This window comes from Juglans regia, chromosome 12, assembly GCF_001411555.2.
Source record: "Juglans regia cultivar Chandler chromosome 12, Walnut 2.0, whole genome shotgun sequence".
NCBI lineage: Eukaryota > Viridiplantae > Streptophyta > Magnoliopsida > Fagales > Juglandaceae > Juglans > Juglans regia.
In genome coordinates this window covers 10,439,580-10,457,264 of record NC_049912.1, presented here as the reverse complement: position 1 = coordinate 10,457,264, position 17,685 = coordinate 10,439,580, and positions in this window count along the sequence as shown.

The window sequence follows — 17,685 nt, the reverse complement described above, 5'->3', positions numbered from 1 at the left end:
CCAAACAATCCATGAGTTATAAAAGCTCAACACAGAGAGAGAGAGAGAGAGAGAGAGAGAGAGAGAGAGAGAGAGAGAGAGAGAGAGAGAGAGTGAGTGAGGGTTTCGAGTAACTGGTAGATCTAGCCAACCAAAACACAACTCACGCTCTTCCACAACATAACAGGTTATAGATCTGGGCGATGAAATAAAACCCAAAAAGAAAAGAGCAGATGTAGCTAAACGGCAGCTCTACTAGTCACCATCGATGATGGCTAGGTTTTCGGCTTCCCCAACACACTCTAGAAATGAAAGAAACCCCCCCCCCCTAAGAGAAGAGATCTAAACGCTCAAAATTGAGAAAGAGAGAGAGAGAGAGAGAGAGTAGCGAAAAGGCTCCTATCTTCTGTCAGCACTGGCGGCGATGGTTGTGGTTGCGGCGCTCGGTCGAGAGAAAGAGAGAGAGAGAGAGAGACAAGTTAGACACAGAAGAGAAGAGAGAAGGCTTCTTCCCTTTATTAAGAGAAAGAGACTGAAGAGAGAGCTAGGGTTTCGGTTTGAACTTTGGGCAAAAGAAGAGAGATCAAGAGCTAGGGTTTCCATTTGACACTTTGGGCGAGAGAGAGAGAGATGGAGGGCTAGGAAGTCGGACAAGGGCTCCAAGCTGGACTTTGAGCGAGAGAGAGAGAGGAAATCGCAAGGAAGAACGAGGGGTTTTTCCCACAAACAGGAATCTCGACTTGGACCTTGAGAACGGCATTTTTTTTATGTAGTGATTAAAGTAGTGTATTTTTAATGAGGTTTTTAAAAAATATATTAAAGTAGTAAAAAGATACATAAAAAAAAAATTTTTAAAAAAAAAACTTTTTTGCACTTGGCGGGATCCCGACTCGGATTCCCTATATGTGGCTGTAGAGCCACTCTTTTCTCAATCATTCACTTTGGTGATTAGTCCATCGTGGAATGCTTTCAGTGTGACCTTTCTTGGCGATAAGACTACTTGGGAATGTATCCCGAGTAGCAATTTAGGCGACTACCGGTGAATGTATCTTGTGTAGTTCAATTAGGCGACTACCGGGAGATGTATCCTGTAAGACACATAATTTAAGCGATAATATACTGAGAAAAATGCCATTGGTTTATTAAATGTGAAAAATTGTTCCAACAATGAATCATACAATGGAAGTACTAAAGCAAATCAATTGGAAATGAAATAGACTAGGCATAAAATTTCCTCAAATGTTCAGCATGCCATTGGTGAGGTAGCTCGTGTTGTAACAGTCCGCTAGAGATTCATTTGTGGAATTTATATTGACTTTAGAAATCTCGTGAAAACTCCATAAGTTTTTACGACCAATCGCTCAAGTTTTAGTCTATCATCAGAATCAGTGTTATCATTCACTACGGTGCTAGATTTATGAGTTTAATTATTGGAGGTAGTTAGAAGTGTCAGAATATGTTATGGTCTACGCCATTAGACTTAGTGGATTATTTAGGATTTTATGGCACAATAGCCTATTTTCATAATTTCGGACAAAACGTCTGTCGGAAATTGTAAAATTATTTTTAGGGGCACTTCAATATTGAATTTCGTTAAACGATTTTCACTATAGATTAATATGAATATTTAGAATTTTTCAGCACTAAGTTTATTATGTATTTTTTTGGAGTGAATAGTAACCTCGATAAGCGCACTCAGTGCAGTGTTTTCAAAATCACAGTGTGAAATGTCCAAATTAGGTTGGAGAAGTTTTATTTGGACACTTGACAAGATTTTAGCCACACATAGTGAATAGTATTAGACACTTGGCACCATGAGGAACCAATAGCTATATTTGTGAAGGAAGTCAAGGTGTGAGATCATGCCATCTAAGCAAAACTCTGTTTCATCTGATCAACTAAATTGTGCCAGACCAAAGAGGGTTTCTACCCTAGCAAAACCCTAAATGGCTAGGGTTGAAACCCTAAATGGTTAGAATCCAATTGAAACCCCAAAAACTTGTTTGAAACCAAAACTCTAAACGGTTTCCCCAAACCCTAAAGTTGGCCGCCAAACTCTTTTTAATCCGATTTCTAGCATTGTGTTTAATCACTTGATTAAATCACTTCCACATGTTATTAATTAATCAAATCCTTGTTATGACATCATTATCCAACCTTTAAAACCTTGGAATTTGATTGGGCTAAGAAAAATTGGTTTTTGGCTTGATAGCATCTCAAACCCTAACCAAACCCCCTTTAAACCCCAAATTGAAGCCCACTTGGTTGGGGCCCAGCAAGGCCCACGAAATTGGCCATCTTGGCAGACCATCCACTGCCATTGGCTGCACCCAATAGTGTCGTGATGTGAAGGAGAAATGCACTTCATCAACCTCCATCTCTCACAGCTGCTGCAGGCAGTCCATTCCTCTCACTATTCTCCATTTTATGTCACATAGGCAACACCAATCAAGGGTCATTCGAGCCCATAACTTCCTCCTCCAGAAGTCTAAAGTCGTGCAAGACACACTTCTCTCCATTTTATCACTTCTTTTCCCCATTCTTAGAGAGAAACCCAAAAGAGCTCTCTCGGGCAGATTTCTGGGTCTTTTTGCGTGGCCATTTTCAAATCTTTGTATGTATTTTCATGATGATTCCTTTAATAAGTTGTTCGTCTTTGCGTTTAGTTTCCATGGATATTTTATTAGTCTCATTCCATGCTCATTTGATTGGTCAAAAGTATTTTTAACCATGGAAAGGTTATTCTGAGCTTGAAACTGGAGAGTATGATATGTTTTGGAATTTTTGACCAAGCTAATGGGCTTATCTTGGTCCGAAAATTTTATGGAGTGTTGTTAGCATGTGTTTGTGAATGTTAATTGAGGTTTTGTTGCATGAATAAAGCTTTTGATGATAGATTTCCTTAGATTTAGAAACTTGAAAATTGGAAGTGGAAAAACATTTTTTGTTTTGTAAAAGTTTGAATATTTCGTGGTTTAATCTTATTTTAAAGACTTTGATATTTTTATATGATGATCCTAAGCCTCCTATATACATTTTAGGATGTTATTTTGAAGATATTTAGTATTAGTTTTAAAGGTATGATTTTTCTATACAAGAGCTTTTGGGTTAGACGTAAGATTTGATGTTTTTAGGTTAGATCCATGTTTTATTGAGTTTTAGCCATGTGATTTTAAGTTTGATGGTTGGATCTTCTTTAGGACACATTTTTAAACCATGAGATGTTTTAGTTTGAAGATCACATGTGTTTAAGCCATGGATCAAGAGATTGATCAAAGTTAGTGGAGAGAAAAGTTTTTGTTGTGGACTAAGTTTGAAACCAAAAACTCCAAGTGTTGTTTTATGGTTTTTGGTGACTTTTGTTTGATAATTTAAAGCATGGCTGATCTTAGGATAATGTTATGAATATGTTAAAAGTAAGATTTGATTTTTTTGGAATTCTTGGAGATGTTTTTATTATGGTCAAAACTTGTGATTTAAGGGTTTACTTTTTGTTAAAAAGTTTGGGTCTTTTTACAAAAAGTTTGGTGTTGATGATTAGCTTTTCTTAATGCATATTTTAAGTGTATTTTTAAACTTAAGATAGGAAGATCCTTGTTACAAAATTTTGGTTTAATCATGGGCTTTGAAGATGGAAGAAATTGCAACCAAAATCAAGAGAAATGGCCTATGAATGTTTCGGCCATTGTGAGTTTTCCATAGTTGTGATTGATTTTAAATTTTTCTGAGTTGTTATGTGAGTCTAGGATAAAATTTACACTAGGAATGTAAATTTTAGTAATTTTTAGAGTTAGGATGTGAAATCCTTAAGTTAGGGGTAAAATAGTCAGTTTCCCACATATAGAGGGTAAAATGGTAATTTTACTCTAAGTTATCTCTTTTCATATTTCTAATTGTTAGTAATTAATTTCTAAATTTTAGAATAATACCCTCTTATAGTTCCTCATGTTTCGCGCTTTACTCTAGTAGGATGCGACGATCGAGGTAAGTTAGCTCTTAACTTACTATCAGTTTATTGTGTATGTGTGATGAGTAAGAAAACTACAATTTTTGTTTGTATGTTTTTATATATGCCATGTCATCACATGTTTATCTATTACACGAATTATTCTGTCATGAAATATTTATCTGTTACACAATATATTTTGTCTCATATTACTATCTATTGCAAATATGTCACGTTATGTATGCTATCTGTTATATGTATATATTCACTGTCACATGTTATGCAATGTTACAAAATATTGTCTGTTACATGTTATGTAATGTTATGAAATATTGTATGTTACATGTATGTCATGTTATTAAATATTATATGTTACATTTTATGTCATGTCTGTCATCTTACGTTCATGTCACGTTACGCTACATCAGGATTTATGTCATTCACGTCACGTCACGTTACTAGCTGTCATGTATGCTTGTTAAGTTATTCATGTCAATCATGACCCTAAGCGCTAGGATGGGGTAATATCCTAGTGGAACTCTTTTGTTCACGTTGGAGTGTCTAAATAAGTGTGAAATTCTCTAGGTTGATGAAGTACAGTCAACAGGTTGCGAATGGGGCCTAACTAGCTGATCACTGGAGCGCACCAGGCACTAACGCCGATGGAGCCACATATTATGTTACGTGTGTCCACAACAAGTGTGGCACAAACAATTTATGGGGCCATAACAACTGTGGCTCAAGGGGATGAAGTAATTGATAGGGACACATGGCTCAAGGGGACCCGTGTAGTACCCGTATGGTCACTTTATGATTAAGTCTATTGAAAAAGATTCCAAGTTCATATATTTCACGTTCAAGTCATGTTTCACGTCATGTTATGTTCAAGTTTACGTTCATGTCAAGTTTCAAGTTCATATCAATTATGGTAACCCCATGAGATAAGATTACTCAATCATGGTGAGCCCATGAGATAAGAATATGTTTTAAGTTCATGTTTATATCATGTTATGTTCAAGTTCACATTCATGTTATGTCATGTTCATGTTCAAGTTATGTTTCAAGTTCACATTTATGTTATGTCATGCTCAGGTTCATGTTATGTTCAAGTTCATGTTCAAATTATGTATGTTCACATTCATGCTATGTTTCAAGTCCATGTTAAGTTTCAAGTTCACGTTCATGCTATGTTGCTAGTCCATGTTATGTTTTAAGTTCACGTACATGCCATGTCACATCAAGCTAAGTTTCAGTTTCAGTTCAAGTTATTTCATTTATGTCATGCTATATGTCAAGTTATTATATGCTTACTTATAACGTTGATTATACATTCATGCTTTTACTGTCATGCATCCATCATTAACCTGTGTGAAAGTTTCCTGTTAACTTGCTGAGATTTGTAATCAAATCTCACCGTGGTAGTCCGAACTACCATCCCCCAAATGATAGGCGATGTGCCAGGATCAGAGCAAGGAGCAGACACTGGCAGACTGGAGGAAGTTGACTAGATGCCGTAGACGCAACACGGAGCTTGCAGCTTCCATAGTTAGGTCTTTGGATAGTATTCTAGCATCGTTAGTCGAGTTACGCTAGTTACTCAACGAACTAGCCCAATAGTGTATTTTGGTAATGTAATTATAGAGCCAAGTCTCCGTTGTTTTGTGATTACAGTCTTCTGAGACCCATGCTGTAATCATGGATGTTTTAGGTATGCATGGTTTACGTTTTAACTATTTGGGATATTATAAGTTTGGTGCATAGTATTGCTAAAAAACAAATTTATCCGCTGTGAATACTGCATAATGCTAGGTGCATGTTAGGAACATTGCATCTTATATGTCATGAACGGGGGCAAGTAACCTTGTGTTGCATGTTTCGACGCTTTAGATGTCCGTCCAATCCCAAACGGAATCTGGGGGCGTCACACTTGTCCTTCAGCATTCTTTAGGCAAAAAGTTCCCTAGCAACTGCTGCCTATGACAACGTACAGTTCTTCCCACTTTGGGTTTTTAAAAAGCACAACTCCATCTCCAAAAGAATAGGGCAAACTAAATCGATGAGACTATAATAAGATTAAATTGACCAATGAATGTCCTAAGTCACAAAATCCTATTGAAGACTTTACTTATGGAAGAAGAAAATCGAGTAAACAACCGGATACGTGGGAATTACATAAAGTCTAAAATCCAAACCCAACTATCAAAATAAATCTAAACCATATTATGAACAACCCAACTTACCAAAATAAAATTAACAATTCCAAACATAAGGCAAACCCCATCTATCTGTATGAATTAGTCCTCGAAAATGTCCCTGGTCAAAGGTATCACCAAAAAACTCCAATGAGCGCCCATGAGCTCCTTCCTTAGCCAAAAAATTAGTTGTCATATTCTCTTCTCTAAACACATGCTTCACTTGAATGTTTAGAACTTGCAACAGCCCTTGAACTTCATCCCAAAAATCCCATAAGTACCATAAAGTACACCTCCCTTAGCAAAGCCAACCCACTACAACACTCGAGTTTGACTCTAACACAATATTGTGCAAATACAAACGGCGGCATAACAACAAACCATCAAGAAACACCCTACACTCCGCAACAGTATTTGTACTTTGTTGTATGCCCATAGTGATGAGAAAAACTTGCAATGACCTTCCCACTAGAACACCGAATTACCCCTCCTCCACCTGATGGGCCCAGATTTCCAAAAGAACCTCCATCTACATTCAACTTCACCCAGTTACATTCAGGCCAAGTCCAACCAACCAACAACGGGGACTTAGAACTCACTGGAACAACGGGGCAGCAAAGTTCTTGCAATACAAACAAGAGATTGTATAGCATAGCTCAAAACGAGAGTACAAAAAAAATATGTTGCCACGTAAGGTGTGTCTTGTCTTTTTCGTCTCCTCGTTTGCATGAGGCATCTTATCAACACCAATGTTGTCAGCCTCCTTATCAGGGATCTCGGTCTAGTCTTTAAACACTATGTTCCCCTCTCCTTGGTTCTCCTTATGATGACCGAAGATGCTAGCCTTCTTGCTTGGTCTTGATCAAATCATGGCAATGAAGGGTCCCTAGGTTAATGGAGGTTTGGGTGTTTAGTGATAGAATCATGTATGATTGTAACACCTCAATCCCGGAGGTCCGAAGAGTTCACTCTTATTACTTAATATCAACTATAATATCACAACTATAAAATCCAGAAAACTCCACAAAATATTAATTCATTTACTCAACCCAAATATCCACGTTCCTTCATAGGGACAACAAATAAATTCTCAATAACATAAATTAAAAACTCCTCAATGACTCGAAAATATCCTTAACTCATCAAATCAAAATAATTGAAAATAAATCAATTTACTAATTACGACTCTCAAATAAGCATTTGTACCCTCTGGAACTTATTCCACTACAATCGTCACACCTTACTAAAACTTTCTATTCGTGTTCTCTAGCTGAACCATCAAAATTATCTGAAAAATATTTTGAGATAAAAGGTGAGTTATCAACAATTCAGTAAGCAGATAACATATATTAGTGTGTAAACATGAGCATTTACAGAGTTCAGAATGCAGAACAAAATACTTTTGATTTTCAGAATGCAGAATCAGAATATTTGTTTTCAAAATGTAGAGTCAGGACATGTTATCAAAATATCAGAGCGAAAGTTTAAAATATTCATAATTAAAATCTCTTTGGCATAGCATAAATTGAAACATCACATCTTATCTTATCATATCAAACAGAGATCATGTTTAACTCCCGTGGTAGGGTTGTCCAAATCCTAGTGGCCAACCTAGTAAAAACAAAATGAGATTCTTCTCCTTATTATTCTAGGAGTCCCGAGTGTGTACACATGAAAGACCATGCAGAAAACCACTTTGCTTCCAAAGTGGGTGAACCGGAAACAGAAAAGTTGGTACCAATATGAACAGAGGCCACAGTTTTACACCCGTGGTAAGGTTAGAACGGAATAGAAACAGAAACAGAATGTCATGCCAAATGTTTTATAAATAACATCATATCATATCACAGTACAGACCATCTTCAAAACAAAACAGAATCAGATCACAAAAATATAATTTATGCACAAAATTTCATATGTGCTCTCATTTGCACAGTTCATAAACAAAATGCCAAAATAGCTCATGTCTACACAGTCATGCTAGAAAATACTTTATTCTTACACAAAATTTCATGAGTAATGTAGAACAATTAATTAAGGTTATTTCAAATTTCTTTTCATAACAAAGCATGCATTTTTTTTCATAAAATCAACCCCAGATAATTTTATTTTATGCAAGTCTAGCATAGGAACCCCGCTTACTGGACTTCTTAACTTTATGAATTTCTCCACAACAGTGTCGAATGAAAATCAATCGTCACCTATAAGATTGTCACGTAATTCTCATAAACATCCGAAATTAACACATTTTTCAATACTTAAACCTTAAATGCTAACTAACCTATTTCCTAAAAATCTAAATTTCTCGTAACCCTAAAATATCTTCAAACCTGGAATACATCGATTCACTCACTTTTTCTGACCAAGCCAAAAACTCTAAATTCCTAAGACCTTAATACCAACTGCAATTTAAAAAGTTCAATTATTTTCTGTCAAACAAGCTTTTTGGACTATTTTAAAGTAAGTTGAAGCCAACTAAAAATTATCCAATAATTTTCTACAAAAAGACTCAACGTAAAAATAAAAAAAAATAAAAAAATAAAAAATAAAAAAAAACCCATTGAAATATAACTTTAAAAGTCCTCTTGTTTTGGTTTAAAAAATCTGAGGGCAAAGTTGTAATTTTATAAACAAAAGCAAGTCATCCCCTGTAAGAAGCTTTATGTAAAAATTGCAAAAGAGACTTTAGTTTGTAACAAGTTCACTAGCGAAAGAGAGAGCCAAGACCTTGATACGTAGACTCTTCGTGAGGGAAGGAGGTCGCGGTGGGTCTGGGTTGCGGTGCGGTGAAGACATCGTCGAGTTGAGCGGGTGAGCACCAGAGAGAAAGAGAGAGTGATGAGCGAGAGAGAGCTCAGCATGAGAGGGAACGTGTAACACTCGGGCCTAGCGCCAAGCTTTTTTGTTTATATTTTTGGGTTACGTAAATGAAAAGGCCGGTTGAAATTTTTTTGAGTACTATTATATGGGCCCAAATTGGTTTTTAATGATTATCAAAATTTTCTAATGGACTTTTCATTGTAGTTAAATTTTTGAAATGGACTCTACCCGATCTCCGCATGGCAATGCCCCTTTTTCTTAAACTGGGAGATACAACGGAAGTTTGTTTTTTTTGAAAGAAAACTCCCCACCTTTACACGTCTCTTTCCACTTGTCATAAGCATGCACATCACCCTCATCCCTCTAGGGTTTGTTTTGATTTTTCTTTGACTATATATACGTACCTAACGCTTCATGCATGAAGAAAACCCAAGAATAGGATTGTCGTCTCCTTCCCTCATCCTCCACCATACAAAACCTCAGCCATCCCAAACTACCGACGAAACCCAGCCCCACGAAGACCCACGCCATAGCACCTGATGAGTCCACGTCCAGCAATCAATCGTAGCCCATCTTCACCATGGAAACTGCTCAAAGCCACCTCCAGCTCCTCCACTGTGATGTACTGCGGTTGCACCACACTAGAACACGTTTAAACCACCATGAAGCCCTCTAGCAACCATTACACACGCACCACTGTAAGCCTATTCCGGAAGCAACCTTGCCACAGCACCCGAAGCAGCCGTAGCCTTCCTCTCCACCCTTGGAATTAGCCCAAACAGTAGCCACCATCACCAACTTTCGTGGGAAGGGCAAACTGCAGTTGCTCTGTTTTGAAGCCTTCGAGACAGAGCATCCTCGTCCAAACCGAGAGCCACTCCAAGAAAGCCAGCCATACCCCTTTCTCTTTTACTCACCTCAACCATCAGTCGCTTAAATCTCCATCCTTCACCTCCGTGCCCAGCCCACGTGAGACCAACAACCACCTACTTAGAGAACTGAAGACCCCTATTTTTACTCCTCCATATTTTTTCCCTCGGTTGCTCTCTCTTTCTCTCTCATTGCTTAGCTGCCTATCACGCTGTCAAGACCACTCCAGCAGCCACGCCCAGCTGCTTGCTGCTGTGTCTCTCTGCTCCACGCCCAACTCCAATTTCGATAGAGTGCTTAGGTCGCACAGTTTTCTTCTCTCGTAAGCCTATTATCCTCTTATTATTTTCTGTCTTCGGTCCTTCCCAATTGCATGCAAGTTTTCATTTAATTACTAAACTACCCCTAAATCCTATCTAAGTTGTGTAGCCTCGGAAAAACCCTTTCGATTAAATTACAGTTTGTTTTTAAAAGAGCCCAAGCTGCCATTGCAAAATTTCTAAAATACCTTTGGTTTTACTTGACCTTTCTTTGCTATATTTATTGAACTCGAGTTTGTTTTTTTTTTTAATTAAAGAGCATAAATGAAGTTTTAATTGTATTTTGTTACTGTTTAAACTTTAGTTTACTTCGTTTGAATGAAATTTTGACCATCGATATTTTTAATGTATTACTCAGAAAGGTTAAGTGGTCATTGATGAGTTTGGAGAGTAACATTTTAAGACACCAGGTTATGAGAATTTTAGAGTTTTGGAACAAAAAAAAAAAAAGGTTATTTTAGTATCCTAGGCTTAAATATCGAAATACCTGGTTGATTGAAAATTTACAAAAGTACGTGATTATTTTTTATAGGTGACGATTGATTTTTTTTCACTATTGCTGTGGAGAAATTTTGTTAAGCTAAGTTCTGGGAAGTGGGGTCCCTATGCTAGATTTTGCATAAAAATAAAATGAGCTGAGGTTGATTTTTGAAAAATATGCATGTTTGGTTATGAAAAGAAATTTGAACTATCTCAGTTATTTTTTCTGCATTACTCGTGAGATTCTGTTTAAGAATAATGTATTTTCTGGCATGATTGGTGTAAACATGAGCTATTTTAGCATTTTGTTTCTGAACTGTGCAAAAGAGAGCGAATATGAAATTTTGTGCATAAATTATGTTTTTGTGATCTAATTCTGTTCTGTTCTGAAAATGTTATGTACTCTGATATGATATGATGTGATTTTTGAAAACCTCTCGCATAACATTCTATTTCTGTTTTTGTTCCGTTCTGACCTTACCACTGGTGTAAAACTGTGGCCTCTATTCAGGTTGGTACCAACTTTTCTGTTTTCGGTGCACCCACTTTGGAAGCAAAGTGGTTTTCTACATGGTCTTTCCTGTGTGCACACTCGGGGCTCTGAGAATAATAAGGGAAAGATTCACAACTCTACCATGGGGGTTAAATATGGTCTCTATTCTAATATGATAAGATAAGATATGATATTTCAGTTTATGTTATGCCAAAGGGATTTTGATTATGAATATTTTTGAACTTTCGCTCTGATATTTTTTATAATATTCTGATTATGCATTCTAAAAGAAAATATTTTATTCTGTATTCTGAAAGAAAATGTTTTGTTATGCATTCTGAAAGAAAGTATTTTGTTCTACATTCTGAATTCTATAAATGCTCACGTTTACACACTAGTATATGTTCTTTGCTTATTGAGTTGTTGATAACTCACCCCTTATCTCCAAATATTTTTCAGATAATTTTGATGGTTCAACTGAAGAACAAGAGTAGGAAGTTTTAGTAAGGTGTGATGATCGTAGAGGAATAAGTGCCCAATGGTACAAGTACTTATTTGAGAGTCATAGTTAGTAAATTGATTATTTTCGAATATTTTGATGTGTTGGGTTAAGCATATTTTCGAGTTTTTGCAGAGTTTCTAATTTATTTTATTGAGAATTTCTTTGTTGTTTCGGTGAAGGAACATAGATATTTGGGTTGAGCAAATGAGTTAGTATTTTATTGAATTTTCTGGATTTTATAGTTGTGGTATTGTAATTGATATTAAGTATTAAGAGCTAACTCTCCGAACCTTCGGGATCAGGGCATTACAGTTGGTATCTGAGCCAGGTTAGAGATCTTGCATACTATAATAAGGAGTTTAATGGAATTTGAGCTTTTAGGTTCGATTGGCTAATTGTTTTGGGCTATAGGACACGACTTGGATATAATTTAAGGTTTATATTTTGAAGTTGACAAGTTTGACCAAAAACCGAGGTTGTGGTTTTGTAGACTATAACATATAAGGTTTTAGATATCTGTGGGTTTAGGAAGTAACTTCGGACTTGAGGTGTAGAAAGTTTAGGACTAAGAGATGATTATGTGGATAATTAAGGTTTGAGATTCTTCAGATTTTATGGACTGAATATTTGGAGATTTGAGGTTTAGAGATGGTACATACTTTAAAATTGATTTTGAGGAGATTTAAGGTCATAGAATTCTGCGGGCTCCAAGATATGATTTTTGCAAGGTTTTAGCACTTGCAGACCTATGGAATGAGTTCTGCGAAATCTGAGGTTTTAGATTTTGCATATTTTAAGGAAACAATTTTTATGACATTTGTGATTTTAATTTTGGTAGGCGTATTATGTGGACTGTAGGAAATAATTACGACAGAGTTTAAGGTTTAGATTTTAGGTTGACTTCGTGCAACGAATTTTGATTAGGAACTGGAAGTTTAGACTTGTGATATTGATGTATTAGAGGCTACATACATGTTGGGAGATTTTGCGAAATTAAATCTGGTGTTTAAAAGAAAAGGAAAAATGTATGGACTGGTTACATGCAGAGTTTAGTTCTTTTTAGATGTACTTGATTGAGATACAATGTGTTTAGGACTACAAGTTGTTAGAGTGCGCAGCGGAAGCATGGTTTTGGTGATATGATAGTTTGACAATTTATTTCGTTATTTATTGAGGTTTTATGTTAGGTGGAGAATTTGAAATTATTATTTGATCTTTAATTGCATTATTGAGGTTTATATTTAGACTTGAAATGGCAGTGTGCGCGAATGTGCATGGCTAGGGAAAATACTAGAGAATATGATCGACAATATTAGAGGGTTAGAATTTGGAATATTAGGTTCGACAAATCTTGGAATATTAATTTGGTTCGACAATATGATTGACGATTGGGGTAGGCATGTAATCTTTGTAGCAGATAAATATTTAGGCTTTGCGTGTGGTACTAGCAAATTTTGAGGACGAAATTTTTTTAAGGGGGGAAGATTGTAACACCCAGGCCAAGTGCGAAGCCTTTTTTTTATATTTTAGGGTTAAGTATAAGAAAAAGGCCAGTTGAAATTTTTTTGAGTACTATTTTATGAGCCCAAATTGGTTTTTAATGATTATCAAATTTTTCTAATGGATTTGTCATTGTAGTTCAATTTTTGAAATGGACTCTACCCGATCTCTCCATGCCATGCCCCTTTTTCTTAAACTGGGAGATTCGACGGAAGTTTGTTTTTTTGAAAGAAAACTCCCCACCTTTACACATCTATTTCCGTTTGTCATAAGCATGCACGTCAGCCTCATCCCTCTAGGGTTTGTTTTGATTTTTCTTTGACTATATATACGTACCTAACCCTTCATGCATGAAGAAAACCCAAGAATAGGGTTGCCATCTCCTTCACTCATCCTCCATCGTACATAACCTCAACCATCCCAAACTACCGATGCAACCCAGCCCCACGAAGACCCACGCCACAACACTTGATGAGTCCACGTCCAGCAATCAATCGTAGCCCATCATCACCATGGAAACTGCTGAAAGCCACCTTCAGCTCCTCCACTGTGATGTACTGTGGTTGCACCACACTAGAACACGTTTAAACCACCATGAAGCCCTCTAGCAACCATTACACATGCACCACTGTAAGCCTATTCCGGAAGCAACCTTGTCACAGCACCTGAAGCAGCCGTAGCCTTCCTCTCCACCCTCAGAATCAGCCCAAATAGTAGCCACCATCACCAACTTTCGTGGGAAGGGCAAACTGCACTTGCTCTGTTTTGAAGCCTTCGAGAAAAAGCATCCTCATCCAAACCGATAGCCATTCCACGAAAGCCAGCCATACCCCTTTCTCTTTTACTCACCTCAACCATCAGCCGCTTAAATCTCCGTCCTTCACCTCCGTGCCCAGCCCACACTAGACCGGCAACCACCTGCTTAGAGAACCGAAAACCCCTATTTTTACTCCTCCATATTTGTTCCCTCGATTGCTCTCTCATTGCTTAGCTCCCTATCATGTTGCTGAGACCGTTCCAGCCGCCACGCCCAGCCGCTTGCCGCTGCTTCTCTCCCCTCAGTGCCCAACATCAATTTTGACGGAGTGCTCAGGTTGCATGGTTTTTTTCTTCTCTCGTAAGCCTATTATCCTTTTATTATTTTCCGTCTTCGGTCCTTCCCAATTGCATGGAAGTTTTCCTTTAATTACTAAACTACCCTTAAATCCTATCTAAGTTGTGTAGCCTCCGAAAAACCCTTTCGATTAAATTACAGTTTGTTTTTAAAGGAGCCCAAGTTGCCATTGAAATATTTCTAAAATACCTTTGGTTTTACTTGACCGGTCTTTGCTATATATTTTGAACTCGAGTTTGTTTTACATACGAGTTTGTTCGTTTGTTTGTATGTTTTTTTTCTTTCTAAAAAGCATAAATGAAGTTTTAATTGTATTTTGTTATCGTTTAAACTTTAGTTTACTTCGTTTGAATGAAATTTTGACCACCGATATTTTTAATGTATTACTCGAAAAGGTTAAGTGGTCATTGATGAGTTTGGAGAGTAACGTTTTAAGACACCAGGTTATTAGAATTTTAGAGTTTTGGAAAAAACAAAAAGGTTATTTTAGTATCATAGGCTTAAAAATTGAAATACCAGGTTGATTGAAAATTTACGGAAGTATGTGACTATTTGTTTTAGGTGACGATTGATTTTTGTTCAGTACTGTTGTGGAGAGATTCTATTAAGCTAAGTTCATGTAAGCGGGGTTCCTATGCTAGACTTTGCATAAAAATAAAATGAGCTAAGGTTGATTTTTGAAAAATATGCATGTTTGGTTATGAAAAGAAATTTGAATTACCTCAGTTATTTGTTCTGCATTACTCATGAGATTGAGTTTAAGAATAAAGTATTCTCTGGCATGACTGGTGTAGACATGAGCAAACAGTGCAAAAGAGAGTGAATATGAAATTTTGTGCATATATTATGTTTTTGTGATCTAATTTTGTTCTGTTCTGAAAAATATTCTGGACTCTGATATCATATGATGTGATTTCTGAAAACCTCTAGCATAACATTTTGTTTCTATTTTTGTTCCGTTCTGACCTTACCTCGGATGTAAAACTGTGGCCTCTGTTCGGGTTGGTACCAACTTTTCTATTTCAGGTGCACCCACTTTGGAAGCAAAGTGGTTTTCTGTGTGGTGTTTCTTGTGTGCATACTCGGGGCTCTGAGAATAATAAGGGGAAGATTCACATTCTGTTTGTACTCGGTTAGCCGCTGGGGTTTGCACAACCATGTCACGGGGGTTGAACATGGTCTCTGTTCTGATATGATGTGATGTTTCAATTTATGCTATGCCAAAGGGAATTTGATTATGAATATTTTGAACCTTCGTTCTAATATTTTTTATAATATTTTGATTACGCATTCTGAAAGAAAATGTTTTGTTCTGTATTTTGAAAGAAAATATTTTATTCTGCATTTTGAAAGAAAGTATTTTGTTCTGCATTCTGAATTCTGTATATGCTCAAGTTTACTGAGTTGTTAATAACTCACCCCTTATCTCCAAATATTTTTCAGATAATTTTGATGAATCAGCTGAAGAACAAGGGTAGGAAGTTTTAGTAAGGCGTGATGATCGTAAAGGAATAAGTGCCCGAGGGTACAAGTACTTATTTGAGAGTCATAGTTAGTAAATTGATTATTTACAAATATTTTGATGTGTTGGATTAATGATATTTTCGAGTCTTTGAAGAGTTTCTAATTTATTTTATTGAGAATTTCGTTGTTGTTTTGGTGAAGGAACGTAGATATTTAGATTGAGCAAAGAAGTTAATATTTTATTGAGTTTTTAGGATTTTATAGTTGTGGTATTGTAATTGATATTAAGTATTAAAAGCTAACTCTTCGAACCTCCGGGATCGGGGCGTTACAGAACGGAAACTTTCCATGAGACGAAGAGGAGGCGTGCGACGGTTTGGGGTGGCTTGAGGGGCCCGGCGGCCCTTTCCTTGCAGGTGGTGACGACGTGGAGGGGCTCTGTGCAGGAGGGAACTTGATAGCGTTGGGTGGTCTGGACGGAGGTGATTTGAGGGAGGAGCAATGACGTGGTTGGCTTGGCCGTGTGTGGGTGCTGCGCGTTCCTGGACAAGGAGGCGTGGAGGCTTGGGAGATGCAGTGGCTAAACTGTGGCAGTTTACAGTGGCTGCACGTGGTTTCAAGGCTAGGCTACTCTATGTGGTTCTCGGTCTGCAGCTCGAAGTGGAACTACCTTAATGTGGTGCGCGACTAGAAGAGCTAGAAACTGCAGCAATTTCCATGCGACGTGGAGGTTGTGCTTCACTGAGCTTTGTGGCTTGGGTAGTTTCTCTATGTGCTGCAACGATGGCTTTATACGTATATATATATAGATGACTGGGAACCCTAGAGAAAAAGAGAGAAAGAGGCGTGGATGCAGTGGAAACAGAAGTGGAGCTGTGCATTCAGTGAATAAAATGGACGACAAACGTGTAGAACATGGAGTCTGAAATAAGATATCATAGACTTGGGCTTTTTAGCCCATTCCCAAGTATTTTGGGCCACGTCTATTCCTTAAAAGAAAAAAAAAATACTTGTTCCATTAATTCCTTGACTCAGACCAAGATTCCATCCATCCAATAAAAAATTCGATATCTGCCAAAATAAAATCTTAGACCCATACTCTCTTCCAAAAAAAAATTTACTCATAATCCCAAACGGGCTTTTCATACCTATAAATCCAAAAATTTTGTAAAGCGGGCTTGGCTGGGCCCTAGTGTTACAATGACGATGATGAAAAGGGTAATCTAACTGATGAACTCAAGGACTTGAGTAGTGAGGCACGGCTAGGAAGGGTTCTCTTGGAGTTGGTGCCACTTGTGGTGTAATTAGGGTTTGGATGATGAGTAAAGCTAGAGTTTAGATGGAAGAGTGTTTCCCAAATAGTAGGAGGCAATTTAGGAGTGATGGGTTTCGGCTATGACAAGATGGAATGGATTGAAATGAAGAGTGAGTAATTCTAGGATGATTCCTAGAAGTAAGGGATCAACTATGGTAAGTATGACCAATCACTAAATATTAAGGGATATGGATGAGGAAGGCAATTAGGGTTCCTAAAGAAAACCCTATATGGAACGTGGAATTTTGGCTAGGTCAAGTGGGGAATGGAAGAAGGGTATTTTGGGATAATGTTAATTATGGAAAGTAGGGTTGCCAATTTGATAGGTGTGTGAAGTGTTTGGGAGATGAGATTATGCAAGAAAATATATGAACACCAAGGAAAATTGATGAACACGCGCATGAACATTCAAAAACATAATGATGAACAACTCAACACCAATTCAATAATTGCACAAAGATGAAAGGAAACTTCTCATATATTGGATAAACTTGAATCACATCTATTCACGAATTGCAAGGTGATGATCCTCTCCTTGGGGTTCACGGATTGCACCCAAGTAGCCCAAGTGCATAAGCACCGAAAAATGATCTCAATAACAATGTAGCCGTCTTCTAGGGAAATTGTCAAAAGATGTGAAAGAAATAACTAAGGGTCCTTTATATAGAGATTACAAAGTGGAGACCCTCA